Source organism: Lissotriton helveticus, chromosome 3_1 (assembly GCF_964261635.1).
Source record: "Lissotriton helveticus chromosome 3_1, aLisHel1.1, whole genome shotgun sequence".
NCBI classification, from domain to species: domain Eukaryota; kingdom Metazoa; phylum Chordata; class Amphibia; order Caudata; family Salamandridae; genus Lissotriton; species Lissotriton helveticus.
The window spans coordinates 175,396,018-175,413,697 of NC_136061.1; the positions used below are offsets into that span (position 1 = coordinate 175,396,018).

Genomic DNA, 17,680 nt, shown 5'->3' on the forward strand with positions numbered 1-17,680 from the left:
CTTTACAGATATTCACGGTAAGCCAGAGACCCGCCAGCAATCAGATCTGTCTTTTTTGCTGTTCAAAAGAGCACAGGATTAGCGCAACAGGGCGCTGACACTTTTTTCTCCTTGCCCCCTCAGATTTGTGAAGCTAAATATTTTTTGGTAAACACGTCTTAAGAATCAGAATCCTCACTGCCGCCACCGCGGACCGTTGTGCAAGTAAGTTATCCCTCAATGGCCGTGAGCACTGGCACGCCACCGAGCGAGCGGTGTACTAAAACACGCTCTTCCTTTTTTCTACCTTTTCCAGAGATGAAATGAGCATACAACTGTAATAGTTGAAAGACACCGGCACAATTGCCAAAGGGGTCACGAACATTGCAGGTAAAAAACCTTTGCTGAATATCCGTGTGTAAACAGGGTCTCCACCCCCACCAGACTTGAACCCACTCCTTACTTCGTTGCAGCGCAAACCCCACGGCATAGACGACATTCTCATTTAAACAGGAGCGACTTTGGGCAGGATTAACACAAGGTATGCTTCAATCCTGTCACTTACTGAGTTCCGAGAGTAGTGGCTAGAGGACCCACTTTTTGGTAAACAATCTGTTTTGTTCTTTATTTTTTAAACAGTTCCCATGGACTAGAATCATACTGCCCTGACGAGAATCCTGCAAGTCACTAATCAGGATTCGAAACGCGTCGGCACCCCCCTTCTTTTTTTCACTGGCCAGTTGGTCAATGATAATGATGCAAAAATGGGCAATGTTCCTGAAATTTAACTGATTATATCTGGTTCAGGTCTTGGGAGTTGATTTCGTTTGAAAAATACCTTTTTCTCTCTTTTCTCCCTTTATTTGTGATCGTTTGTTTGTAAAAAGTTTTTTATCGTTCACAAATGTGTATGGTCAATTTGTCCATGTCATGTAAATGTATTCATGGTGAAATGTATTTATGGTAAAAAGTCACTTTTTGTTAAAACGTCAAATATCTGTTTTTTTCACTGTATATATGCACAAACTGTTTGTCAAAATTGTATATGGCTAAGACATGAGGTTGATAGTGGTCTTAGGTCTGTTTTTTGAATATCTTTTTTGCAAACTGAGTAACAATTGAAAGACAAAAACTGTTGTCTGGGTAAACTAATAAATTGTGGTTTACTCGTACATGAATCAGTGTGTACCTTAATTAGTTCGGAGGCATAGGCAAACATTTCTATTTACAATTTTGTGGCCCTGCCTACCCTCCATCCCATTGGGCCCAGCCACCCTTGTTTTTTCTGAATATTCATCCACAGCATGAATAATTGCCTGGCATTTCCAAAGCAATCAAAACACACCTCTTCCCTCCACTATAGAATTTGCCTCCTGTCAGCAGCCCTCCATTTTTCTACTATCAGTGCTGGGACGTCCCTTTGCCCGGGGCAGCTGTGCGCTTTATAAAATAGTATAACATAACATACAACATAACATGATAGAATAAATTAATTGTCAACAAGGAAGATCAACAGAGTTCTGAAGGGATTTTAGAAAGGAAACAGAAGATGAAGATTCAAACATTTATGCATGATGGTAGTATATGACAAGTCCTCAAGGGATGATCTTCTTGGAGACACAGTTTTAGTCTTCATCTTGTAGTGAAGATAAGGTCTGGTACTCGCTAAATCTACTTCCTTTTTCAGATAGTTTAAGAATGGATACAGTAAGAAGCATGAAGGCGGTCTCAAAAAAGGAAAAACTATGATTTTTCTTGTGCTGTGTTTTCACTTTATTACTGGTTGAAGTGCTGCATAAATACTTTACACATTCCCTCTGTGTTAAGCCGGACTACCTTTGTGTCATGCTACAAGAGGGTTAAGCCCAGGTAGATTTGGGGTTTGCTTGTGTTTCACCCCAAGAAAGATTGTGTTTGCTGCTTGAGTGGAGTTTTACTCGTCCTAACCAGTAACCCAATTGATTACAGTTGTCCAGAAAGGAAAGGCATTACTTGGCCAGAGAGAGCTGGGTGCTGTGGACATGATTCTTAACCCCAAGCCTCCTGAATAGGTTTTGCTAACGGAGAACATGTGTGCAAATAAGTGGATGAGTCTTGAAGAATGGCTCATGTGCCAAGGTATAAGGGTTGAGGAATGTTTCTTTAGCCTTAAGAAATACATTGACGCGAGAACTGGAAGGCTTGTGTGCTAGTGGGGCCATTGAACCCATAGAGCTATCTGAATGGCAAGACGTATAGTTTTAGCAAATAAATTGAGTGAAAAGATAAGAATGTGTGTCGAGTTTTGCATGAAAATATTCAGGTAGAGAACGACATCTACTTCCACATATCAACAAAATGTTGATTAATGTAAAAAAAGGAGCTAGATATTTCCAGTGCTTACCGTCAGGTGCACTTACATCCCCAATCTAAACATCTTTTATCTTTTATAACACCGGAGGGAGCATACCACTTCGTACGTATGCCTTTTGGATTAGATACAGCGTCAACTGTGTTTCAACGTATTATGCAGAAACTGTTAGGGGATCTAGATGTACTGTTTTTAAAGATGATGTGTTGGTGTGGAGATTGAATGAGGAAGAACATGATAGTGCGTTGCATAAGGTCCTAGTGAGATTGGAAGATGCTGGACGTACTGTAAGCATAGAGAAATGTATGTTTAATGTGCCTGAAGTGGAATATTTGGGACGTACACTATCATGTGACTGTGTTAACCCTAAACTGAAACGTGTGGAAGCTATAGAAAAAGCACATTCCTAGATAGACGAGGATCAGTTGACCTCGTTCTTGGGGCTTGCAAAATACTTTGCAAAATTTGTGAATCAGTTTGCTGATTGTGTTCAACCTTCGAGAGATGTTAATGAGGAAAGGGGCCAAGTTTGAGTAGACCGAACAATATTAACAAGAGTTTGATAAAATAAGTGAATATACCCAAGCAGTGGTTTTGAAAGCATTTCATATAAATGATAAAACTATTATTGTCAAGGACTTTGAAAGCGCAGGCAATTCTTACTCCATTGTGGAAAAAGAAGCAATGGCTTGCTGGTAGGGAGTGCAATACTTCAGGAGGTATATTTAAATTACAAATGGACCAGCATCCTTGGTGGATCTATTCTCAACAGGTGGGACTGAAAGATCAACACCTTGTAGAGCAAAATTAATATTCTGCTTACAAGAATATTTCTATGATATAAAGCATGTACCAGGCATAAGAAATGTAAAAGCCAGTCGTGCCCTTAGAAGCGCAGGAGTCCATGGATGATGAATGGATGATAGCAGACATTGAGGTTTTGTGTAAGGGTGCAATTTCTGAGTAAGTATGGAAGCAAGCTGTTTTGGGAGATGAACACATGCAAATTCTTGTTGAAGGAATTATGTAAGGGGCAGTAAATGCTCGAACTAATTTTGGGAATTACAAACAAGTATGGATTGTGTTATCTGCCTTAAATGATGTGATGAAAATATGTGGTATACTGTTGGTACGTGTGCGTTTGTACAACAGACTGATGTCATTTTTACATGAAGGACATGGTGGAATTTCTGCAACAAAGAGAAGAACTGCCATGGACTTTTGGTGGCCGGGTATTGACAGAGAAATTGACAGGTTTGTGGGCGATTGTTTGGCTTGTACATGCAGTTACAAGACACATATAGTTAGAAAATCATCTTCAGCAACTTTGGAGTTTCCTGATAAACCATGGGACAAATTAGCTATGGACATATTTGGTCCATTTGGATGTCCTGGGTTAGAAGGTACATTTGTTGTAGTTTTGATTAGCACTCAAGGTGGCCAGAAGTTGCCTTCTTGGAGGTTGTTACATTTTCCAATTTAATACATTTTTGTGAAGAAATGTATCGAAACATTGGTGACCCAGGGAAGTAGTGACCTACAACTGGCCCAAGTTCATCGCTGAAGGGTTTAGGAAATTTCTGAATAGCAAAGGTATCAGACATCATAAAACAGCATTAGATCATCTATGTGAGAATGGTGTGGTGGAATGTTAGAGGCGGTGTACGTTTGTACAACAGACTGATGTCATTTTTACATGAAGGACATGGTGGAATTTCTGTAACATAGAGAAGAACTGCCATGGACTTTTGGTGGCCGGGTATGGAACGAGAAATTGACAGGTTTATGGGCGGTTGTTTGGCTTGTACATGCAGTTACAAGACACAGTTAGAAAATCGTCTTCAGCAACTTTAGAGTTTCCTGATAAACCATGGGACAAATTAGCTATGGACTTATTTGGTCCATTTGGGTGTCCTGGGTTAGAAGGTAAATTTGTTGTTGTTTTGATTAGCACTCAAGGTGGCCAGAAGTTGCCTTCTTGGAGGGTGTTACATTTTCCAATTTAATACATTTTTGTGAAGAAATTTATCAAAACAATGGTGACCCAGGGAAGTAGTGACCTACAACCGGCCCAAGTTCATCGCTGATGAGTTTAGGAAATTTCTGAATAGCAATGGTATCAGACATCATAAAACAGCATTAGATCATCTATGTGAAAATGTTAGAGGCGGTGTGTGGTTGTAGAAAATGGTGGTATGTGGAAAATATGAAGTGTCATGAAATGTGGAAATATGTAATGTCAATGGTAGCTCCTCGATTATGAGTAAAATTAATCAATATTTCTACACAATAATGGTTTTAGTGGTACTCTCAGTAAACCATTATTGTGTAGAAATAATCCTAAATTTGTAGAGCGCTGGTATGCAATATTAAACAAATGTTCCTTGGATTTAATTTTACTCATAATCGAGGAGCTATCCAGAGTTCTAGAAGACCTACAGAAAGACAGCCATCATTAAAACAGAACTAGAAGAAATGACGCCCAAAGAGGAATGGAAAAAAACTTTAGACGACATTCAAATTCAACTCGAGAAATACACGGAAGAAATTAACGAACGCAAGATTCGTAAATACAGGAGAGACACCATAGACTATAAAATGGGTGAAGTCTATTCATGGGCAGAAATTTATGCAAAAAGACGCCAAAATAAACCTCCACAATCTAACACTGAAACATCCTCATCTGAAGATGAACAAAGAAATCAGCAACAAAAAACTAACAAACAGCCTTCAACATCCAGAGGACAACCGATCAACACCATGGAGCCTTTTTTAGAATCAGGCCCCCCAGTAAACACAGACCCAGGAGGGGAAAAAGACAAAGGAAGCACGACTCCACCCGCCAAACAGCCAGTTCAAGTGAATCGTCGGAACAAACCGAAGAAAAACAATTAGTTATAAACATTTCAGATTACCAATTGAATCAGATGGAACTAAATAGTTTACAAAAAGGTTTGTCTTTTGTTCCTACCTATCACACAGACAAACGAGAATTGGATGTTAGTTTGTTTAAACTGATGCGGAATCTTCGCTTAAGAAATTATTTTGAGAACATATTGTCACAACCTTCCAAATAACCCGATAACCAACTTAAGGAGTTAAGACCTCGGAGTACCTTTCAACCACCAGTTAGTCATAAGACGCTTGACAACTTCGAAAAAATAGTGCAGAATGATATCAACAAGTTAAACTTCAGGCGTAGAAGTAAAATGCAAAATATGTCCAAAAAAGAATGGAATACTCTACGGAACCTAGGGAGGAATCCTGATATCACATGCCAACGTGCAGACAAAGGGGGAGCCCTGGTTGTTATGAATTCAACATTTTACAGAACTCAAGTACAACAACATGTATATGATGAAGAGACCTACATGAAATTGAGTCAAGACCCCACCCAGGAATACCAAGAACAATTGAAACAAATCCTAAAGAGAGCTCAAGATGAAGGCACTATTACCAACAGAACCAAAAAATATCTCACACAGGACAATCCCAAAACACCGGTCATTTATATGCTTCCCAAAATGCATAAACACCCTACCAACCCACCATTTCGACCCATAGTGTTGACAAAAGGGAGCATACACGAACCTATTGGGACATTTTTGGACACCCATTTACAACCATTCATAACCAAGATGAACACATATATCAAAGATACAACTGATTTCATTAACAAAATTTCCACCATTCAACTACAGGAGGACCAAGAGATCTGGATGTGTACCATCGACGTTAAGTCCCTCTACACTTCAATTCCGCACAACTTAGGATTAGAATCCATAGAGGAGATTCTCATGACATCAAACCTTGAGCAAAACTTTCAAATATTTCTCATGGAACTACTCACCTTCACCTTATATCAAAGTTATTTTAGATGGGAAGATGAACATTTCTTACAACTCACGGGAACCTCGATGGGCAATTGTGCCGCCCCAGTGTATGCGAACAGTTTCATGAAAATTTTTGAGAACAGATACATCTTGAATCAAGACTCTTGGAAGAAACATGCTCGGGTCTTCTTTAGATTCATCGATGTCATTTTTGTACTCTGGGAAGGGACATTACAAGACCTTCTAATATCAGTGAATCAACTCAATGAGATAAATGATCGCATTCAATTTACCCACACCGTTGACAACAAAACCATTGCATATCTAGATATTCAACTCACACGAAACAGAGACAAGATTGAAACGACCCTATACAAAAAAACAACAGATCGGAACAATCTTCTCCATTATAAGAGTTTCCACCAAACATCTTTGAAGAACAATCTTCCTACATCACAACTGTACAGAGTGAAAAGAATAGTATCTGAGGAACACGAACTAAAAAAACAATTGCAAAATATGATCACAAGGTTTGAAGAAAGAGAATATCAGAAACCAATTTTGGATAAAGCATTAGAAAAGTGAACAAACAAAACCAGAAAAGATCTTCTACAAATCACTTTGAAACAAGAAACATTAAAAACAGTGATAGTTTCCAAATTTTCAACCATGAGCCACCAATACAGGAAGATAATTAAAAAACATTGGACACTGCTCACCAATGAACCAGATTTTCAAAACTTTACTGCTCATCAACCCACATTCGGATATACCAGGAGCAAAAACATACAAGACATCTTGAAACAAACTGGAGACATGGAAACAGGCAATTACAAAGGAACAATACCCAGTTATAATTGCAGTTGTTGCAATAATTTAATAAAGGGCAACACCATGACACATCCCATGAGAGGGACTACCATCAAATTAAAAACTACAGCTACCTGTGACTCTCAGCATGTCTTATATACTATCTGAAATGTTCGTGCAGACTCATATGTGGGAAAAACGATCAGAAAAATTAAAGTGCGAATATCAGAGCACAAGAGTAATATAAGAACCAACAACTTGAGATCCAGTGTTGCTACACATTTCAATGAGAGAAATCACAATATTAGCCAACTGAAGTTTGCGGTATTGGAAACCATTGCTAAAATTCCAGGCAGAGACATGAATCGAACACTGTTACGAGAAAATCATTGGATATACTTTTTGAATGCCATGAAACTGAATGGGCTCAATGACAGAGTAGAATTCTCTTGCTACTTATAGTGTGATAACTTAATACAAGAATTTTCTGAACTTCATTTGCAACAGCACGTTCTATGGACCATATAACTTGTTTATTAAGGTTGCTCACCTATAATTGCACTGTTCCGCTTACTAGTTTATGTTGTACAATTTCAGATTTTTCTCTATGATCATATCACAATTTTACATACTGGTTCCTTTCCCAAATCACACTATCAGCATTTTTTTATGCACCATTTTAATTTCACCATTTCAAGTGGCACCTAAACTAAATCACCGCAGATTTCTGTTCCAAACACACTCATCATGCATGTATTTCACCATTTCAAGATGGCGCTTACATCGAATCATCACCCTTTAGTCCTATATCTATCTCCAAACACACTCACAACGGTTGAACTGCGGGCTCGATTTCGGAACCCGGCTAGAACACGGAAGACACCAGTTAGAACTTCCCTGCATGATTTATAGGTAAGAGATCTCTCACGAGCACTTTCTTGTACACTTTTCGGTCGCGAAATAGCGCGATGCACATTTTCGAGTTATCTCACGAACACTGGTTAATAAGCACCTTATGTTTCTTCGGATATGCACTAAGAATAATCAGAATATCGTTTACACTTCGGTGATCCACTAAAACAACCCATATCTTCCACTTCGTTTATCACTCTATATATCACCATCATCAATATCTCTCAAGTCATTATTTTTGATAACATCAGATTGCATGTTTTAAATTAAATAAAAAAAATGTTGATCGATGATGTAAATATGTTTACCTACATGTTTAGTAGGACCCTATCCTCATACCGAGTTCATTTGATCTTTTACGCTTAGATTCCCCTGAAGAAGTGCACTTTGTGCACGAAATGCATTGGGAACGCTTAGAAAAAATCTATGGATTATAAAATCATGTGAAAATCGTTAATATGAATTTAACTTGGAAGTTAATGACAACAATTATCTTCAAATAAATACCCTATCTATGAAAGTTTCACCAGTTTTACCTTGATTGGATCAAATATTTGCACAAATTTTGTACGCACGATAGCGGACAATAAGCTGTGCCCAGAGGGCCGTCCTCTACACAGAGGACGCTTCTATTCTTCATATGTGCAACACTCTAAGGGGGAGAGAGTGATACCACTGGAGCACGCTACATTAGCACAAACTGAACACGGTAAAGCCTGTGCGCCGACCAAAAAGTTTTGTTTTTCTACTTCATAAAATAAAAGCACATCAAAACTGTAGTACATAACCCCTTTCAGCCTCTGTGCAGGCAGTGACATGAAAGTTCAATGGCTAACTGAGCTGCCAAACCATAAGTCAGGCAGAACGCCATTGCAGCAATGTGTACGGTGAAAAAGCTGGAAAGGAATCATAGGTATAGGACACGGTGGTTCACATTTAAGAGGGCTGGATTGTTAAGGAGGTAAGCGCAGGGATGTTACTTTTTCCTTACCATTGGTTATGCATGTCTCTTTGCTCCATGTTATTTCCCCATCCTGTAGAGTAAAGGACTAGTATTTTCATCAAGAAATTGAATTTAGTCCTAGAAAGCAGGTTGCCAAAAAGACCCACCTTTTCCCTGAATCTCATTCTCCTTCTCCTAAAGGGGCAAGAGCAAGCACAGACATAAGCGAAAGCACAGGAGAAGGCATTGCCCTGCTTTCCCTGTGTATGCTCTCCTCATCACCAGATACCAGCCCGTGTCTCAGCAGCTGACACTTGTGGTAGTCGTTGTTTGCCCTGATCCCAGTGAATCCAGTAATGCTGCTCAGGGGACCCCCTAGGACACAACTTTCGATGAGGGCTCTGTGGGTTCAAGGCTTCCTACTGAATTGCCTACTGTCCAATTGCTCCTGCAATTTTCATTAGAAGCTTCCAACAGTTGCTCTCCCTGGAAAGAGCCTCACTTCAAGCACAGCACAGAGATAAACCCAGCAACTAATCTGTGGCAGAGTATGACGGGAAGTAGAAACAAGGGCTGTAGTACATTAACCCGTTGCGTGCTTCGTACGACCCCCGGCCGTCCAACGTCACGGTGGGCATGTGCGGAGGACGGCCGGACCTCGGCCACTCATTAATTTGTCCGCACCGCGGGGGAATGTGCGCAGCACGTAAGGGTTTAAGACAGAGGTTCTGGAATAAACTACCAAGGTCTTGAGAGAACCTGCTTTCTCCTCATCTCAGTTGGTACACTGGTATCCTGACTTGTTTGATAACCAAAATACCTCATCAGTGCCTATACTCCCTCTTCACTAGAATATTCGCTAAGTGACAAAACTAAGAAATAAATACTAAACAGCCAACTGCCATGTGAGTGTCATGCTATTTGAGGAATTCAGTAGACTCTCATAAGGGTGTATCAGAATGTCAACCTCAATAAGTAATACTGACAGTATCACAAGATCCTAAAAGGAAACACAATCTTAGTAATATAAATGTCGCCCACAGGTCTACGGTGGAAGTGTAGCTGACAAGCAGACATAAAGAGATTGTTGAAGTGAAGGAGACTTTGTCAAAAAGAGATTGATAATATTGCACTTGATTGGAAACCAAAATGGTGTCCCGGATTTAACAGGGGTTAGGGTTTGCTTTACGTTGTAACTTAGTTGTGAATTGTTTGGCACAAACTATACAGCAGCACGAAGAAATGTGGCGATATGAGGAAAATGCTACTTACCAGTATGCATCTGTTTTTGGCATGTAGAGCTGTAGAATCTCGAGCGTTGGGTCCGGATATTTGCACTTTGTTTTTCTTTGAAAAAGTCTTCCTAGTCACAGGGTAGGTGACTCCTCCTTTTGGTGATAGTGCGCATGGTCATCGACTCCATCTTCAGATTGTTTTTCCGCAGAGGGTGATCGAATGGAGTGGTAGTAAAGAATAGAGATGTCCATGTGTAAGTATGTATAGTATCAAGAGAACTACATAAGCTACAGGTACCTGGGGAGGCGGGTGACATGAAAGTCAACATCCCACCTCTGGACATCATCCTCTGCTCCGCCTACCCCTCCCCGACAGCGCTCAACTCATTTCCCCCCTCCAAAATCAACCAGACCCCTGTCACAGATGAGGCTCTTCACCCCCCACCGAACAACACCCGCCCCCCACCCTTAAACCACGACTCCCAACTAACAACCAGCAAACCTTGTCCCCAGCCCATGACTTCTAAATTTCTCCCACCACAGACACACAAGAGATGGCCGCTTGAACCACGCCGTGATCTTCCACACCACACATCCATGACTACCCATAGGGATAACATGGGCAACTCCAACACCAAATGCCGACACCAAGAGCCCAGCCAACACCCATACAAGTCTCAATGGCTTAGCTCGACCACAACCCCCTTCTGAACCAGACACAGAGACCCAAAAGAACAACAGCCACAATCTCCTCCCGGAACTCCCCCACTCCCTCCTCCGCAGCGACGACCCACCGACTTGCCCTACTAAAAAGCCAGCTAGAAACAATAATACGGGGCCTCACCGAAATCTTACTTAACATCACCACACCCCGAAAGCCCAACTAGCAGCCACATCTGACATCCACATTCAACAACACCAATCACACAAGACCTCCAAAGACCCAACAGCTCAGCTGGACCACAACCCCCCACCACTATCACCTCTAGCTCCAAGACCCAGGTTATCACTGGATTTAGAAAAAAACGCTACCCCACCTCCCCCACCCCCACCGATCCTCATATATACCTAGGGCCCCCTTAAAGAAGAAACTCAAAAACGAGGGATCCAAGACCAACTGCATGCTCATTAACTGCAGATCGGCCACCAGGCATGCAACAGAACCGGCCAGAGACCATCTTTACCCATGACATAGAAATCACGTTCATCATGGAAACATGGCTAAACGAGTTCTCTTCCCCAATTATGGACATGCTTGTGCCCCCGGGCTTCACAATCATCCACAAAGACAGGAAAAACCAGAGAGGAGGGGGCATATCTATCATACACAAGAACAACATCTCCGTGACAGAAACCGACGCCCTGAAACTCCTTCGAATGCCTTACTGCCACCATTAAGTCGAGCAACCAAAAAAACATTACTCTGCCATCTCCTCTACCATCCGCAGGAACTACCCCCTCATTCGGAGAACACCTCTCCGACCTGATAACTCACTACTCACTCCGGTGCTCCAACAGCATAATTCTAGGCGACCTAAATCTGAATTGGAATGAGGAAAACAACTCGCTAATCAAAACCATAAACAATCTTCTAATCTATAACAACCTCACCCAACACTGCACAGAGGAAACCCACAACAGAGGCTCAATCCTGGATGCCATTATAGCTCATGCAGATATAGTCTCCATCGACCTGTTGAATGGTCTGATCATATCATTCTATTCCACATCAACCTAACTATCCACTGCCAGCCCCGTATGCAGGACCCCTCCGACCCCCCCTGCTGGGAGAGAAATCTAAGTCAGATTCCCCTTGCAGACCTGGAGGAAAGGGTAAGCTCCCTCCTCCCCATCCACACTGGTGAGCTCTCTACAACTGAACTCACCTCCCACTACAACACCACTACGACCTCCATTATGGACCAAATAGCCCCCCTGAAACTAAAGAGAGTCAGGAACATACCATCCAGATCGTGGTTCAACACAGACATAAATTCTGAAAGAAGAGAACTAAGAGCGGCAGAAAGACTCTGGCGAAACAACCCTTCCACAATCCTACGAACTAGATGTAAATCAGTACGCAGGAACATCAAAAAACACAAAGAATGAAAAAACTTCCTTCTTCTCTAATGCCCTTGGCAACGCAAAAAACAGACCCAAAGAACTCTTCAATCTCATCAGGCAACAAACTTCCAAGCCCTTTTCGACACCAGTTGCGGCCTCCAAAGACCTGTGTGATAACTTTGCCAACTTCCTCAATGACAAAATCACCAAGATAGAACTCTCCTTGGAAGTACACTGCAGTCCCCTCCAACAGTAAATCGCCCACAGGGACGGAAGATATCATACCCAAGCACCCCCCCAAACTTATGGAAACCCTTCAATCCCATCTCTGAAGCAGAGGTCATCAAAATGATGACTTGCTCCAAACCCTCGGAACACGTCTTGGATCCCATACCTGCCCAACTGGACAAAAAGTTCAAACTTTCCCTACCCCCGCACTGGACCAAGATTATAAACAGCTCCTTGAGTACTGGAGTCATGTCGGATTGTCTCAAAATCAGCCAAGTCACACCTCTACTGAAAAAATCAGGCTCTGACACAAACGATCTGAATAACTTCAGACCCGTCTCCAGCCTCCCTCTCCTGGCAAAAATCCTGGATACATTTGTTCTCCTCCAACTCACTCAATACCTGGACAGCACCAACCTTTTAACCCCCCATCAATCGGGTTTCAGAAAAGGTTGCAGCGCAGAGACAGCGATCCTAAATTTAATAGATGATATGCACAAATCTCTCTGTACAGGTCAATGCTGCCTACTCATACTTCTGGACCTAGTGGCAGCCTTCGACACGGTTGACCACAGACTACTCACTAAGGCACTACCAGAAAGGGTTGGAGCGGAAGAGGTGGTCCTACAGTGGGTCACTTCTTTCCTACAGAACCGCACCCAAAGAATACAAATCAAAAACTTCCTGTCAGACCTAATACCCGTTAACAGGGGTGTCCCCCAAGGATCAGTACTCTCCCCACAACTTTTCAACATCTATATGGAACCCCATACCGCCATACTCAAAAGAACCAACATTCCCTTCCACCTCTACGCAGACGATACCCAGATCTATCTGGAAACCTCCTCCATTGAAGACATTTAGAGACTAAACAATACTCTAAGAGAAGTCCAACACTGGTTATCACACAACCACTTGAAACTAAACCAAGACAAAACGGAAATCCTCCTCATCTCCAAAAAGGAGAAGAACCCCCAAATCACAGATTTACTAAAAGCCATTGATGCTCTCAACTACACCCCCAGCCTAGCCGATTCTGTAAAATCTCTGGGAATCACTCTAGATCCTAAATTAGACATGAGCAAACACAACAAGAACACTGCAAAGAGCGGAGGAGAACATGGCGTCTGCTAACAGAGCAGCCGCTATTATCCGTGCTGCCACTCTACGCCGAGTAATGGTTTACGAGCCGTTACCTTGTGCCTGAAGATTTTGGTGCTGGTGTTTCTTCCCCCTGGAGGTCCTGGGTGTCCCAGGGATTGTAGAGGTGGTTGCAGCCCCCAAGGCGGAGCAGTTTAGGGGCCGAGTTGAGCGGGGAGAAGGATACATTGGATACCGGACGGCGCCCCCTGCCTGCCTTGCTTCCTGCGTTGGCGTTTGGCTGCCCTGGAGCTGAGGCGCGGCCACAGAGCGGCAGCCCAAGGGCTCCTCCGGGTCGGCGGTGGCAGCGCCAGTATCGGGCACTTTTTTGGAGCAGGTACAGGCAGAGCGGGGAGCGAGGGCGCGGCGGAGCGGGCGATCCCGGGCTGTGGGGTCGCCGTGGGGCTGCAGGACTCGGACGTGTTTCCTGGCAGAGCAGAGACTGCATCTTCCTGCCATTCCCTGGAGCCCCCCACCTCAAGTCTGATCACAAATAAAGAAACCGATATGCAGGTAAGCGTTGGAGAGGACACCGAAAACCGGGACAATCCAGGTAAACCTGAGGGAAAAAAAGTTTTAAAAAGCAGGAAACGTGGGAACGTGCCGGGGGCTAATAAAAGTAAAAGTAAAGGGAGGGGAGAGTAGCCTTACTAGCGCTCCTGGTTTTCCTAGCGCTCCCAGCGCCCTTGGTGTCCCTAGCGCTCCTAGTCTGCATAAAGAGAAGCTGGTATCAAAAATCGGTCAGTTTAAGGTTAAGAGTACAAAGGGTGGGAGAAACAAGAATACTTCTATACAAAATAAGGCATCTAATAAAATAAAGATTACCCCCTCGCTGAGATCTTTCTTTAGATTGCAGCCAGAGATTTTGGACATCACTGAACAGCTGGCTCAACATAGAGAGAAAGCTGGAATAGAAGTAGCTGGGGTATCAGGCTCAGCTGGTTTATCTAGCATAACTAGCCTTAGTGGTCCTTCGGAGCATATATCAGACGGGTCTTGGGATATGATGGAACCCGTAGAAACATTGCGTATTGAAACATTACCTCTCAAAAAAGAGTTTCCCGAAATGGTGTCTATGGGGGGGACAGTACCATGTCCTCAGAGTTTAACTGTAACTAACGGTGGAACGGGTGATACGGAAGGAGGAGGACCAGGTATAGGTTCACAGGATCAAGAGCAGGAGCAGACTATCCCCCCAATAATGTCGATGCAAGCTCTGTTTTTTTCATTAAAAGAGGTTATTAAGCAAGTCTTTGCAGTTTCAGAAGCTAATCAGGGGGAAATAAGAAACTCTTGCACAAAACAAGATGCACAATATCAGGTCGGTTCAGGAAGCTGACGAGCTACTGGCCACCATCGGCGCGGGGGGCCTTTAACTCCTAAGTAGGGGAAGAACAGGAGAAGAGAGAGGAGAGTGGTATAGAATATGGTTCCTATGGCCCTATACTATTCTTATAAAGATACACAAGGAAAGGGAAAAAAGAAAAAAAGGAAAGAAAAGGGAGAATCGAAGAGGGAAGAAAGGAAAAAAAAATGAATGAATGAATAATTGGACTAAAGAGAAAAGAAAGAAAATATATATATATATATATATATAACTTAGTTGTGAATTGTAAACAGAGCTGTCTTCTCACCCCGGCTGTGGCTTCTGCTTCTTTCACTGGAGAGGAGGTTGTTGTTTCATTAATTCTACGCGTTCCAGAAGCGTGTTCAGAAGCCCCTTCATCGCGAGTGGCCTGGAGACTCTGGCCCATGCTGCTGCATTGTTGTTTCTTCCTTGCTTTGGAAATTCTCCAGGCTCGCCAGCAGTTCGCAAAGACACGGAGCGGTGCAGTTAGGTATTTTACCTTAAACTCAGACGGGATTCACTGTCCTCCCGCCTTCGCCCATTTCCTGATCGGACTGACGGCAGATGAGGTTACGGGGACCCGAGGCAGCTCTGCAACTTGGGGGGTCCTGTCAACGCTGTGCAAGTGCCCTACCCCCTGCTATTTTCCCGGACTCTACCCGGAACGTCCCTAAGTTTTACTCACCCGGGAGCCACTGCTGCAACCTGGGAAACTGAGTCCCGAGATCGTCTGGACCAGCTGAACTGAGCTAATTTGAGCTTAGGGGCGGAGCTTACATTGCACCTACCAGAGTGCGGGTGGACTCATTTAAATTGCACATCGTGGGATTCCTTTTGAACTTTTACTGGCGCTGACGAAGGCCACACCGGCCGAAATGCATTCGCCTTAGTTACTAATAAACAGAGCTGTCTTCTCACCCCGGCTGTGGCTTCTGCTTCTTTCACTGGAGAGGAGGTTGTTGTTTCATTTATATATATATATATATATATATATATATATATATATATATATATTTATACATATATATATATATATATATACATACATATATATACATACATACCACTCACTTTAGATTTTTAGCACAGTTATTTTTTTTAGATAGGTAGAGGCTCTTTGTATGGTAATACTCACATTTAAAAAGGGCGTGTTAGGGGTAGCTCACGGACACCACACCTGGAAAACAACTAGTCCAGAAAGATGGGGGAAGGGTTCTCCAAAGGGTGTGGGGGGGGAGAACAGGGGGATAAAAGAAAAAAAGTACCTCATTTGCTGTGATCTCGTTAGGCTGTTCCGATCCGCTAGTTTAATGTGGCAGGGCACGGCTGACACACAAATATCTGGGCAAAGTAAGGACGGAGCCTTAGTCACATGATGGCATTCCTGGAATGTGAATGGTCTGCTTGTGGGGTCGCGTAGAGCAAAGATTTTGGAGTATTAAAAAGATTCTCCAGCGCAGGCCATGGTCATCCAGGAGACACATCTTCTCGAGGCAGAAGCAAAAGAAATGTTGAAATCTCCGAGATGGGTGGATTCTTTTGTGTGTATTGACCAGACGGCTAATTTCAGGGGAGTGCTTATTCTCTTCAAAAAATCGGCTAAAGTACAGACCGTACAATACAAGGGCGACCCAGGGGGGCGATTGTTAAAAGTGAAGATAAGTTTTTAGGGGCGCCCTCCTAACGCTAGTTGGTTACTATGGGCCGAATCAGGACGATCCCTCAAGCCTTCACACTATTTCTTCGCACTTACTGGATTTTCCAGAGCCTGTGATCTGGGCAGGTGATTTAAAAAACTGTTTAGATCCCAAATTAGACAAATCTCCTAACAGTAGGGCTATAGTACCTTCGAGGTCTAGGGCGTCTCTTCTGGCCATAATGTCTCAAATGGGGCTCAGCGACATTTGGAGAGAGAGGTCAGGTAAACAACTGGGAGTATCCTATGGGAATTTTAAATATAAACGTATACAGGAACAACAGCTCAGAATGTGGTGTCTTGATCGCACTCTGTTACTCGAAGAGGAGGAAACATACTTTGTCTTCAGCAAAGTCAATTTGTTTTGTGGCGACTTATATGGGTACAGCTGATATCAATATAATATGGGACACCCTTAAATCTTTTTTGAGGGGTATTATAACTAGTAGATCAAGTTATAGGTGCAGAAAATATAAAGATGAGATTTCAGCTCTCGAACAAGAAATGAGGATAGTCGAGGGTAGAATGAATAGTCAGATGGGAATAGGCCAAAATGAGGATATCAACAAATGTAAAATTCTGAATGGAAAAGTTAGAAGGTATCCTTCAGGGGAGGCTAATGCGTAGATGGGAGACTAGTAAGATCGCCCACTTTGAGTATGGGGAAGGAGCTGGGAAGCTATTGGCTTGGAAAACTAAGACCGACTAGCTCCGGAACCATTCATCGTTGTATGACAGCCACTGCGGAATGGCTGCGTCAAAATTCCCTTCAATTTAACAGCTCCAAAACCGAGGTGCTGCATTGTTCCATGGACCGTACCCCCCGGCCCCTGCCGACGGACTTTTGGCCCTCCTCCTCTCAGGGTACTGCTGCGGTGGCAGATTCTGCCCAGAATCTAGGTGTGATGTTTGGACCAAACCTACAACTGGATGCGTTCGTGAATAAAACAATTGCTACATGCATGATGTTGTTGCGCACGTTACGCAAGATTCTGCCCATGTTTCCGGCTCGAGCCAGACCAGAGGTAGTGCATAGTATCATCTTAAGCAGGCTTGATTACTGCAACGCGCTACTTCTGGGTGCACCTAGCACCTTGATCGGTAAGCTGCAGCGAATACAGAACATGGCTGCTAAGCTGGCT

The 17,680-nt window shown here is 43.0% G+C and overlaps 1 protein-coding gene across 7 annotated transcripts in view; it reads right to left on the reverse strand.

The window, feature by feature from the left end:
* LOC144822239 (caspase-1-like) overlaps nt 1–17,680 on the reverse strand; it is a 415,881-nt gene that overhangs the window by 183,732 nt on the left and 214,469 nt on the right. The window lies entirely within an intron of this gene.